Consider the following 13,639-nt stretch of genomic DNA (forward strand, 5'->3'; position numbering starts at 1 on the left):
AGCGGCGCCCTTGATTGGACAGTTTCCTAAGCCCCTCTCTCCAGTGCCTGAGTGACAGCAAGCGGGATGAAGCTAGGCTCATCCAAACCAGCCTGAGCTGTAGGGAGAAACCTTACCAGGCCTGGCACATTTGCATTCCAACAGAACCTTTTCCTGTCCGGGGGCGACTCCCATGTATTTGCCCAGCTCTTTGTGAACATTTGGATAGAGGCGTGCACAGGGAAGTCCTGACTGAGTTTGCAAGTGAAGCAAATAAGTGCAGAACATGAGGGCGACCCCCGCCAGGCTACACTGGAACAGAGGGGTTTAAGTTTTCTAGGGGTCAAGGTCTGGGCGTGAGGCTGGGAGTCCACTCATGAAATTGTGACCCTTGTTTAGAAACACAGACACTGAAATGTGACCTCAGCATATGTAATAACGAGTCTGGCTCCATTTCATTTTTTGATGCTTCCCAGCCTTGAACCTTCCACCAGTGACTGCCCCAACCCCACTCATTTGGGCCTTAAGAGAAAAAAATCCCAGACGGCTTGGCTCTGGTGGGAAGTTGGAAACCGCAGCCCTAGCCTGCCTGGACTCAGGGACTCTTCTCAGTCTCTCCACACAGATGTGAGATGTGTTCACTATATTCTCAGATGTACATTTTACACTGTAAGGAAATTTATTTTAGATCAGTTTTTGCTGTGTCCTTAGAGAACTTTGAAATGTAAATGACTATAATATCCTTAAGACATTTGATTCCTATTTTTACTGATATAAAAAAACAACAACAATAAATCGTCATGTAAACTTACAATACATCCGAAAACTTTCTTTCCCCCCAGCTTTAGGTATGTTAAAAACAAAATTCAAATGAGCAAATTTGAAGATCTAATTGGCGTTAGTAAGCAATTAATGAATCAGGCAGTATCCCATCTACTGTAGCAACTAGAAGGGTGCTCCAGGGGCACCCTACAAAAGGGAAGGTTTTGTAGGAGGAAGGGTGAGGCAAGGGAGCTGTTAACAAAACAAAAGTGAGGATTATTTTTTAAATCAGGACATCTTGTTTTGGGGCGAAGGGAATGGCAAGAGTTTTTCATTCAAATTGCCTCTTCTTTCTATGTGGGGGCTGTGGATGAAGAGGGCCTATGTGACAGATTATCTCATTGGTGTTAACCAGAAAATTTCAGTCTGGTTGATTAAGATTATGTATCTAGGAGAGACTGAAACAGCAGTTAGGTCAGGTATTAAATCTAGGTTTGGTTCATGGGCTTTACCACAAGTGAAGGCCTTTGGGCCTCTGGATTTCTCTTTGACAGGTATAATTTATAAAATTGTCCATATTTAAAGATTATAACATGATGACTTAATATACCATGTTTCCCCAAAATTAAGACCTACCCCGAAAATAAGCCCCAGTTAAGATCTCAACCAGATGGATGCATTTAGTACATTATGACAATGTTCCAGAAGAAGATGACATAACTGTAATTGAATAAATGTAGGTTGTTATACATGAAAAAAATTAGATATCCCCTGAAAATAAGCCCTAATGGAGCAAAAATTAATGTAAGACCCGGTCTTCTTTTCGGGGAAACACAGTATGTACACTATATTGTATACTTGAAATTTGCTAAAACAGTGGATTAAGCATTCTCACCATACACATACAAAGTAGCTATGTGAAACGGTGGATGTGTTAACTAACATGAAACTCTAATATGTCTAAGAGACTAGATTGCAAAACTCTTTTGCATTGCAAAGTTCTCAATGCATTTATTTATTTCAACAGCTTTATTGAAATATAATGCGTATACTATACACTGTAACATGTTAAAGTGTACAATTCAATGATTCTCAGCATATTTGCAGATGCATGCAACCAATTTTTGAATATTTTCATCACCTCAAAAAGAAACCCTCTCTCTTTAGCTATCACTCCCAATCTTCCCATCTTCCTCCTCCAACATCCAGCCTTAGGCAACCCCTAACTTACTTTCTGTTATGTATAGATTTCCCTTTTTGTGGCTTTTGTCAATGAAAAGAAGCTGAATCTTTGAAAATATTAGGAAGATTTTTATTTAGGGCCTTGCTTGAGGACTATATCCTAAGAGCAGAGCTTCAAGAAGCCTTGAAACAGTTCCAACTTCAGAAAAGGGGGGGGGGCACTCTCAAAAGGGGGAAATCATTTCGGAATTTGACAGTAGCAGTGACATTCAAAGAACTCAAATAAATGACTTAAATGATTCCTCAGCACTCATTTTTTGCCTTATTTTTGACAATACTGAAGCTGACATCATTTAAGCTGATCAATCATATTTATTAGATCAGCTACCAATCTCCTTACAGGCAAAATAGTTCAACTGGCAGAATTCATATTGTACCACCCATTAAGATGCAAGTGGATCCATCCAAACCTTTACAAGAATAAATCAATACTCCTTATACAAGGAGGCACTACAAGGCATAAAACCTATTATAGAAGAATATAGAAAAAGAGACCTAATGACCCCCTGCACCAGTCCCTACAATACCTCCATGTTTCCTGTGAGGAAACCCAATAGTTGAGGCCAGAAATTTGTCCAGGACCTACAAGCAATAAACAATATAGTAATTCCCTACCTTCCAATGGTTCCAAATCCTCACATTTTACTTACATCCATACCAACTGGAAGTAAATATTTTACTGTTATTGACTTATGCAGTGCTTTCTTTAACATACTTGTGGACACAGGAAGTCAGTACCTGTTTGCCCCTACCTGGGAAGGGCAATATACCCAGGCCATTATGCCCCAAAGTTACTTTGAAAGTCCTGTCTATTTTTGCAGCTTTTAGTATTGCTTTTATTCAAAATTGTGTTCATTTCAATTCTACACCAAGTCAGTGACTTGCCATCCTTTGTGTTGTGAGAAAAACTGTAGCTAATGCCCTGAAGAAAACTCCACGGGTAGAGTGGGGACAGGGTTCCAGGGATGTAACCAGGAGTCCAGCTATGACTTTGGGGCTGGGCTCACTTAAAAAAAAATTAAAATAATAAATAAATAAATACTGGCCTTATTTGGTCTGACTTTAAAAGGGCAAGTTAGAGTCGAAGGGTTAAGTGGTGGAGTTGGTGGCCACGTGAAAGAAAGTTTAGAGAGATGGTCAGAGATAGGAAGAGGAGCATACATAGAGAATGGGGGAGAACAAGGAGAAGGACAAAAAGGTGTGAGATCTCAGAGGCTTTCTTATCTTTCTTTAATTGTTCATTGGCCTCAGTCAATTTTGTAAAAGTATTCTGGAGGGATAAAATTTTATTTTATGTTTTTAAAGATTTTTATTAAAATATAGCAAACATACAATATTATATTAGTTTCAGGTGTACACCATAGTTATTCAACATTTATAGACCTAAAGAAGTGATCACCATAGGTCCAGCAACCATCAGACACCCTACCACGTTATCATAATATTATTGACTATATTCCCTGTGCTGTACATTACATCCCCATGACTTACTTGTTTTATATGTGGAAATGTGAACCTCTTATTCCCCTTCACCTTTTCCCGCATTTTTTAAACGTTTCAGTTACAGTTGACATTCAATATTATATCAGTTTCAGGTGTACAGCATAGAGGAGGGACACAATTTTAGAATCTTGATGTCTCCGGGAGGTTTCTAAATACCAATTAAAACAAGCATCCCATTCAGTTTGCTTAATTTTAGATCCACAGTCTTCCAATTTTGCCTGCAAAAAAATAAGTTTTGGGATGTCAAAGTACTCCCAAGATGGCCATGATAATTCTAAACTATCTTTGGTTATCCCAGTTCATCTTATTAAAAAGACATGAGGAGCGACCAAAATGTTTGTGCATATAACCAGCAGGAGTGCCAGAAGGGGAGCACCCTGAAGAATTTGTAAAATTCTGGATCCCATAATAAAAGAGAAGACGAGTACTCACCAGGGGGAAAATCCTCTGTATTGGCTGCATAAAATGGAACAAATCATGAACAAAGGCAGAGAGTTCAACGCAAAAGGGACGTGAAGCTGGAATCCAAGAGGAGACATACCAACTGAAAACAGCTGTAAGACCACCTGAAACTAAAAAGAAAGGAAGGAAGGAAGGAAGGAAGGAAGGAAGGAAGGAAGGAAGGAAGGAAGGAAGGAAGGAAGGAAGGAAGGAAGGAAGGAAGGAAGGAAGAAGAAAACAGCTGTAAGTCACTGACAAGTGCCGAGTGCAAGAGGTTCATGTGGGTACCTCATCCAATTGGGGGCAACAAGCAACCATCAGGGCTTATCTCCTTCAGATTCCAGGTCTCTGACACCACATATGTTAACTTTTAACAAAAGAACAGCAAGGTTAGCAAGCAAACCAAAATGCATTTACTTGGGAATAGCAGAGAATTGCTACTTAGGACACACAGATTTAGGTAGAAACCCCAAATGTGTCCTGATTCCAGAGTAAAAGCAAAGGACTTTTGTGAGAAAAAAAGAGAAAGCATACTAGGGTTTATGAAAAATCCCTACTAGAGCTGACAAGCTTAAGCTAGTCTTGTCTATACATGATTGGTTACTGTTTCTCTCTCTAGATAAAAGTCCGTAATCATCAGCCCTTATGATCAGGATATTTGTTTATGGCTGACTTCTCAAAACAGTGCAGTTTGGCCCAGTCTAAAAGTTTAAGGAACAAGATGTGCAAGGCAGTTCCTCTGAAATGGCTACTCTGGCTTCATTTACAAAAATGGCTCCACTTATGTCAGTTTTCACGGTTATTATCTCACTTTTTGTTTCTAGCAATCCTAGTGGTTGTGAAATGGTATCTGGTTGGGGTTTTGAATTCCATTTCCTTGATGACTAATGATGTCTGGCATCTTTTCATGTGCTCTTGGACAACTGTATATATTCCTTGGAAAAATTCAAACCTTTGCCATTTTAAAATTGACTTATTTGACTTTTATAATTAAGTTATGAGGTCTTTAGATATTTTCTACTCAAAATCTTTATCAGCTATATAATTTGCAAAATTTTCCTCCATCTGTGTGTTGTATTTTCATTCTCTAGTTTTAAATTTTTATTTTTAATTGTGGTGTTTTATTTTTAATTGCAGCTAGCAAGTGCATTGGTCGGGTGGCAGAGAAGCGGACAGCAGATTGCAGATCGTGTGGCTCCTGCTTCCCGTGTCACCAACCCAGCCCCAGTGAGAATATAGTGGTATGACTCCCCTATCCATGGCTCTGTTGATGTTCCTTTTTGGCCTCACCATATCCTAAATTCTCGTGTGGGGAGCAGGACCGGAGACCCTGCATGACAGCGTCAAAGTGCACAATGGAAGTCAGCCAATTCTCCATGACCAAAAGAGTTTGTCAGTCCAAATCAAGAGTCAAAACAATGTTGCTAATCTTTTTTGATATCAGAATGATTATTCATTATAAGTTTGTATCAAGTGGACAAATAGTTAACCAAGTTTACTACTTGGAAGTGCTGAAAAGGTTGCATGAAAAAGTTATACGACCTGAACTTTTCGCCAACAATTCATGGCTCTTGTATCACGACAATGCACCAGCTCACACAGCACTGTCTGTGAGAGAGTTTTTAGCCAGTAAACAAATAACTATTGGAACAGCCCCCACCCCCACTCACCTGATCTGGCCCCCAATGACTTCTTTCTTTACCCGAAGATAAAGGAAATATTGAAAGGAAGACATTTTGATGACATTCAGGACATCAAGAGTAATACAACGACAGCTCTGATGGCCATTCCAGAAAAAGAGTTCCAAAATTGTTTTGAAGGTGGACTAGGCACAGTGCATAGCTTTCCAAGGGGGGGTACTTCGAAGGTGACCGTAGTGATTGATATTCAGCAATGAGGTATGTAGCACTTTTTCTAGGATGAGTTCGCAAACTTAATTGTCAGACCTTATACGCCTTCTTCTCTCTGTCGGGCCTGATCAGGATGTTGACCTTGATCACGTCAATGTCATAGAGCTTCTTCCCAGCTTGTTTGATCTGGTGTTTGTTAGCCTTGACATCCACAATGAACACAAGTGTATTGTTGTCTTCTATCTTTTTCATGGCTGACTCAGTAGTCAGGGGGAACTTGCTAATGGCAAAGTGGTCAAGCTTGTTTCTCCCAGAAGCTTTCTTCTTGAGGGTATTTGGGCTGCCTTCGGAGCTGTAGTGTCTCAGGCCATGGGAAGGTGGGTGACGTGCAGATCTTTTCTTTTCTTTTTCTTTTTTCCTTTTTTTTTCGTGGCTGTGGACACCTGCAGCACTGCTTTCTTCGCTTTCAACTGCTTTTGCTTTGGCTTCAGCTTTGGGAGGGGCAGGCTTTCCCCCAGGGCTATCTTCATGAAAAGCTGTTTTCACTATCTTGATTGTATCCTTTTGATGCCAGCAAGGTGAATCCCCCAAAGTGGAGCCTCAAGTCCTGGGCTAAGAAGATTCTTGGCTTCACATAGGAAAGAATTCAAACATGAGCCAATATAAAGTTTCAAGTGAAAGTAAGTTTATTTAGCAGTAAGTAAGTAAGAGAAGAAAGTCCATCCCACAGAGAGGCAGTCTCTAATCTCTAGTGCAAGAGAGACACCCTCTATCCACCAGGCTAGGGTTTATATGTGTTTCTTGTTTCCATGGAAAGTTTCTTGGTAAGGGGAACTTCAGCAAGGTACAAGAAGAATAAGGGCAGGTTTACCACTAACTTTTGTAAGATAGAGCTTGTGGGTAGTTTGTAATAGTTTTAATTACGGGAATAGTCATAATGGAATCTTTTTGCCCAGTAGGCTTTGGATGGTCTTGTTCTGTGTGATTGATTAACGTCTGCCTGAGTTTTGTGTCTTGAAACACATAGGCAGCAGTCTTGGAATCCAACCTCCTAGTTCCTTCTTCTGTAAAAATAGTCCTTATGCCCCTTCCCTATATTACTTTGAAGCACAATAGACATTAATCTGATGAAATCCAAATTACCTATTATTTTTCCTGTTTTTACTTTTGGTGTTTTATCTAACAATTCTTTGCCAAATCCAAGTTCAGGAACTTTTTTTTCTATGTTTTATCTAAGTGTGTAATAGTTCACTCTTATATATAGTCTTTATCTTTTCTGGTAAATTATTGTATGTGGTATCATGAAAAATATAACCTCTTGCTTTTGCATTGGCTATCCAGTTGGGCCAGCACAAATTTATGAAAAGAATATTCCTGCAACATTCTTGGAACTTTTTTAAAAAATCAGTTGACCATAGATGTATGGGTTTATTTTTCAAGTCTCAATCTATTCCATAGAACTATAGGTCTGTCTTTGTGTCAGTACCCCAGTCTTATGATTACCATTGCATATTACATAATTTTGAAATCAAGAAATGTTAGTCCTATCTTTTTTAAATTAGTTTCAGGTGTACAAAACAATGCAATAGTTAGACATTTCACCCCTCACAAAGTGGTAACCCCCCTTCTCCAATCTGTTGCCCCTCTGACATCGTATATATCTATTACAATTCTATTGACTCTATTCCCTATGCTGTACTCCATATCCCGTGACTATCTATCTATCTATCTATCTATCTATATATATATATATATATATATATATATATATAAAATTACAATTATCATACAATATTATTCAGCTTCAGCTTCAGATGCACAGTACAGTGGTCAAGTATCTACACCGTTCATGAAGTGGTCTTCATAATAAGACATGTGCCCTTCTGACACTCTACAAAATCTTTACATTATTGATTATATTCCTCAAACTGTCTTTCATATCCCCATGGCAATATTGTAATTACCAATTTATTCTGTCTAATCCCTTCTTCTTCTCCCCCATCCCCACTCCCCTCCCTTCTAGCAACCATCAGTTTTTCCTTTATATCTCTGAGACTATTTCTGTTTATTTTGCTCATTTATTCAGTTCTTTAGATTCCACATATAAATGAAATCATCTGGCATTTGTCTTTCTCTAACTGACTTATTTCACTTAGCATAATATTCTCTAGGTCCATCCATATCGTTGCAAATGGTAAGATTTCATTCTTCTTTATAGCCGAGTAATACTCCATTGTGTAAATGTACCACAACTTCTCAATCCAGTTGTCTACCAATGGGCATTTCAGTTGTTTCCAAGTTTTGGCTATTGTAAACAGTGCTGCAATAAACATAGGGTGCATATATATTTTTTTCTAATTAGTATCTTGGATTTCTCTGGATAGATACCTAGCAGTGGAATTCCTGGATCATAAGGTAGTTCCATTTCCAGTTTTTTGAGATACCTCCATACTGATTTCCATAGTGGTTTCACCAATCTGCAATCCCACCAACAGTGCACCAGGGTTCCCTTTTCTCCTCAGCTTTGTCCAGTAGTTATTTTAGTGGATTCCTTAGAGTTTTCTATGTACAAGATATCTCCTCTGGAAGTGGAGATAGTTTTACATCTTCCTAACCAATCTGCATGTATTTTATCTCTTTTCTTGCCTAATGGTTCTGGCTAAAATCTCCTGTAAATTGTTGAACAGAAGTGACAAGAGGAGACATCTTTTGTTCTTTATCTTTGGGGGAAAACATTCAGTCTTTCAACATTATAATATCAGCTGTGGGTTTTCCACAGATACTCATAATGAATTTTGGAAATTTCCTTCTCTGGGAATTCTGAGTATGCTGAGTATTTTAATCATGAAAGGGTACTGGATTTTCTCAATTATTTTCTTTGAATCTATTGCAATTATTTTGCCATTTCTGCTTTTTACTCTATTGATCTTATTTATCATATTAATGGATTTTGAGCTGTTAACCCAACCTTTCATCCCTGGAATAAATCCCACTTAGTCATGGTGTATAATTCTTTGTATATGTTGCTGAATAGGGTTTGCTAGTATTTGTTGAGAGATTTTGCATCCACATTCACAAAAGAAATATGTGTGTAGTCTTTTTTTCTGTGATACACTTGTTAGTTTTTGTATCAGAGCAGTACTAGCATCACAAAATGAGTATGAAGTGTTATCTCTTTTCTATTATTCAGGAGACTTTGTGAAGAATTCGTAACAAACCTTTACAAGTTTTGCAGAATTCTGTGTTGAAGACATCTGGGCCAACGCTTACTTTATGAATTTTTTTTAATTTACTAATTCAACCACTTCACTTGTTATAGTCTATTCAGATCTTTCATTTATTCTTGAGTTATTTTCAGTAGTTTGTGACTTTTGAGGAACTTACGCATTTCATTTATCTAATTTTTTGGCATACAGTGGTACATTGAATTCCTTTGTAATTTTAACTGAAGCTGTCCTACTTTTGGCACATCGTGAGAAGGCAGGGTTCTTTGGAAAAGACAATAATGATGGAAAAAAATAAAAAGCAGCAGGAAAAGAGGAAGACCAAATATGAGATGGATTGACTCCATAAAATAAGCTATAGGGGCAGCTGGGTGGCTGAGTTGGTTAGAGCTTAGCTCTTAACAACAAGGTTGTCGGTTCAATTCCCACATGGGATGGTGGGCTGCGCCCCCTGCAACTAAAGATTGAAAACAGCAACTGGACTTGGAGCTGAGCTGTGCCCTCCACAACTAGATTGAAGGACAATGACTTCGAGCTGATTGGCCCTGGAGAAACACACTGTTCCCCAATATTCCCCAATAAAAAATTGAAAAAATAATAATAAAAGAAGCCATAGGCTGAGTCTACAGGAGCTGAGCTGGGACATTGTGGACAGGACATTGTGGACTTTACTCATTCATAGGGTCATCAGGAGTTAGAACTGACTCAAAGGCACACAATGAATATCCCGCTTTCTTCCTGATTCTACGAATGTGAATCTTCCCTCTTTTTCTCTAGATCAATCTAGCAAAAGATTTCTTAATTTTGCTAATTTTTCTGTAAAACCCACTTTGGATTTCATTGATCTTCTCTAGGGTTTCTATTCCCTATTTTCTATTCCTTCATTCCCTATTCCTTCATTTCTGCTCTACTTTTTAAATTTCCTTTTCATTTTGCTTTGGGTTTGGTACCTCATCTTTTTATATCTGTTAAGTTGAACTGTTACGTTAGTGATTTGATATCTTTATACTTTACTAGAATAGGCATAAATGGCTATACATTGTTTTCTGTTTTGTTTTAGATGCAGACCACAAACTTGACACTTTGGGCATGATATAATGTCCCTCAATAGCTTTGGTAATATTTTTTTCAAGTCTATTTTGCCAGATATTTGTATAATCTTTATAGGTTTCATGTGGGTGCTATTTACAGGTGTATCATTTCTCATGCTCTTAACTTTCAATGTATTTGTATCTTTGAATCTAAAATATGCTTCCTGTATACATCATGTATGTAGGTCATGGTTTGTTTTATTAATCTGGGGTGACAATCTCATTCTCCTGTTTGGATTATGTAATCCATTCACATTTAGTATTACTGACTAATTGCAGTTACACCTGCCATTTTACTGTTTGTTTCCAACAGTTTTCATGTTGTTTTTAGTTCTCTAGTCCTTTATATCTTTCTTTTGTATTAAGTGAAGATTTTTAAATGTAGGATTTTAATATTTAAATGACTTTTACACTATACACTTAAACCTATTTTTTAGAGGTTGCTCTATGAACATATACTTCTTAATTTATTAGAACAAGCCTCAGAGTTATACTAGCTTAATTACAGTGATATATGAACACGGTACTCCTATCTATTCCCCTTAGCAAGTTTTGTGGTATTACTGTTATACAGATTATATCTATTTATGATATATAACCCAATTATATATTTTCTTTCACTTATTTACCATCCGTAGTCATTTCCTTAGCCCAATATCGCTTTGTTCCTACCCGTTGTCCTTTGTGCTGTTAATGGCAAACATAGTGCAAATATATTACATTTCTCTATATCATAGTCCCGATAGCACATTACATACATACATATATACTATTTATACAATCCTTTTAACAACAGTTAAGAAAACAAAGGAGAAAATACGTATTGATTATTTTATAATTACATAATCACTTATGCAGATGTTTTTGTTTCTTTACGTGGATATGAATTTCCATCTGGAGTCCCTTGCTTTCAACCCAAAGAACTGTTTCAGTGTTTCTTGTAAGGCAGATGGCTATTGATATATTCTCTCAGTTTTTGTTGATCTGGAAAGCTCTTGATTTCACCTTCATTTTTTACAAGGTAGTTTTGGTGAATATAGGATTGTGGATGGACAGGTTTGTTTGTTATTTTTCCATAGTGCACTTTGAATATGTTATCCCTCTGTTTTCTGACGTCCCCCTGCCCCCCCCTTTTTTTTTCCTGAGATGTCACCTGTTAATTTTACTGCACTTTCCTTGTAGAAGTCCAGTCATTTTCCAACTGCTGTTTTTCCTCCACTTTATGGCTCCTGCTTTCCTATCTCTTTGTAGGTCTCATCTTTTGTTAAAAACTAGATATTTTAGGTAATACATTGTAGCAACTCTGGGTACTGGACCCCTTCCTGCTGGGGCTTTTTATTGTAATTTGCGTATTTATTTGTTCAGTGACTGACTGGATTATTTTAGTGACGTCCATTTCCCTCTGTGTTGAGAAACCGGAGCTGGTGTATTAAATTCAGAGCAGCCAGATATGACCTGCTAAATGAAGCCACACGGGGGCAGCAGGTGCTCCCTCAGCGTTGTGATCCCACTTTGACGCAGTGAAACTTCCACGGTCGTTTTGATTAAAGGCGCAGTTTCAATACACCCATACAAAGTACAGTCACAAGATTTATTACTTATAGGTCCGAGAAGTGTGGATGGGTGGGGAGGAGCGATTTGAGACGGTGTAAGGGCAGTCTTCTGTCCCAGGTCACTAGAGAGCAGGGGAGCGTGCACCTATTAATTATAAGCAGGTTGGGGTGGACATCACTAACTTTTCACAGGTTACTCCAAGTGCTTATTTTAAAAGGTACCCTGGGAGAAGCAAAGCAGGAACTTGGGATGGGCACCTAAGCTCAGGTCCTGATCTAAGTGCGGAGACCCTCGGTGTGAATACGATGGTCACACTATGAAACGCCTGGGCAGCACTCAGAACGGCTGTTTTCGCCTCACAGACTAATCCATGTTAACACACTCAGGAACTGTTTGGGTGTGATGTGACCAGAGGACAGGAATACCGGAAGTCCTCCTTTCCTGTGATTAACTGTAATGATTCCCCTTAAAGATAGAGATAAACATATGGTGCATCTTTCCAGTTGTTCAGTCTTTTCTCTATATAATATATGACCTTGAATTTGAACCTGGGGATCTGGAACTTGAGACCTCCCACCGACTTGAGCCACAGATACCTGTGGTGTTCTTTTGTGTTTAGCATTATTTGAGAGGATTTTTAATATATACACTTATACATTTTAAATTTTAATGTAGTGGGCCTTTTTTGTGCTGCCATTCAGACTGGTGCCATAGAGTGTACACCCCATGGAGTTCCTCCCAATTAGAGCAAGTTACAATCATCTGCACCATTCTAACCCATCCTGAGTTTATGCTCTGAGTAGGGTGAAAACAATGCATGTCCAATGTGACTTCTCAGTGGAAACCAGAAAGAGCTATGGATATTTAGAAAGTAATCATCCAAGAAATAATTAAAATAAGCTGCAGACAGATTGTATCATTTTGAGTAATATCCTAAGGTACTGTAAAAGGAGACATAGTGAAAACTCACAACTACACTTAAAATAGTATGTATCTATATTCAAAATAATAGAAAACAAGCAAAATGTTCTATGTTCCAGGAGAATGTTGAGCTCTGCTGAACCTTGATTTTCATGCGTTCCACTCTCCTTTGTACAACTGCAGGATCCTTCTCGGGAAGAGTTGAAGAACTGGGAAGAAGGACTCAGTCCCACTGGGCCTTTCTTGCAGCCCTGTCTTAACTGAGAAAATGCTCTCTAGGGTTGCACCTTCCTCATCTCATGCACATAAGGAAGAGTGAAGTGGGAGAGCTCCAGGTCTGTATTTGCATTTAAATCAGGCTCCTCAGACAGACCTCTGGACGTAATGTGGCTCTGAAACATAAAAGCGTATCCCAGTTTTCCCCGAGTGGAATCAAAAATGGGCATCAGCGTTATGTCTTTCCATGGTAGTCCTGGGACCTTTTCCAGCTGTATTTTCTCAGCTCAAGTCGACCTTTTGCCTGGCTGCTGGCAAACATCTTTAGAAATCCACCCCTGTCCTACTCCAGTAAATTTCTCTGTGGCCCACCTGCGGGCTGTGACCTGAGAGGGTAGAAAAAGCAGTGGCAGAACCCTGTCATGGGCACAGGCCCCTCAGTTTCAACAACCCAGCTGTCTCATAATTACTTTCTCTACTTGCAAAAAACTATTCTCAGCCTGGTGTTAAACACATTAGAGCAGCAACTGCTTGCAACAAACAGTCTTTCTGGAAATGGAGAGTCTCAAGGCCCTGAACTGATGATCCAATGTACCAAACTTTCCATGTTTTCCTTGGGTCATGAAAGGAGGACCCCTTAGGCTTACAGAGGACTCCTCATTGAACAGATTTTGGTACCCGCAGGACAGAGCCAAAAATGGGACTTCTGGTATATCCCACCTATAGGAGGGAGGGTATTTCCCAGTCCTCTGATGGATACATTCATCCTGGAGAAAATCACCAATTTTTCTAGACACATTGGCCACTGGGGAAGTCCTTTGAGATCACATGTGTGACCAGGAGAATTCATATACTT

The sequence above is a fragment of the Rhinolophus hipposideros genome (assembly GCF_964194185.1).
Source record: "Rhinolophus hipposideros genome assembly, chromosome: 16".
Taxonomy (NCBI): Eukaryota; Metazoa; Chordata; class Mammalia; order Chiroptera; family Rhinolophidae; genus Rhinolophus; species Rhinolophus hipposideros.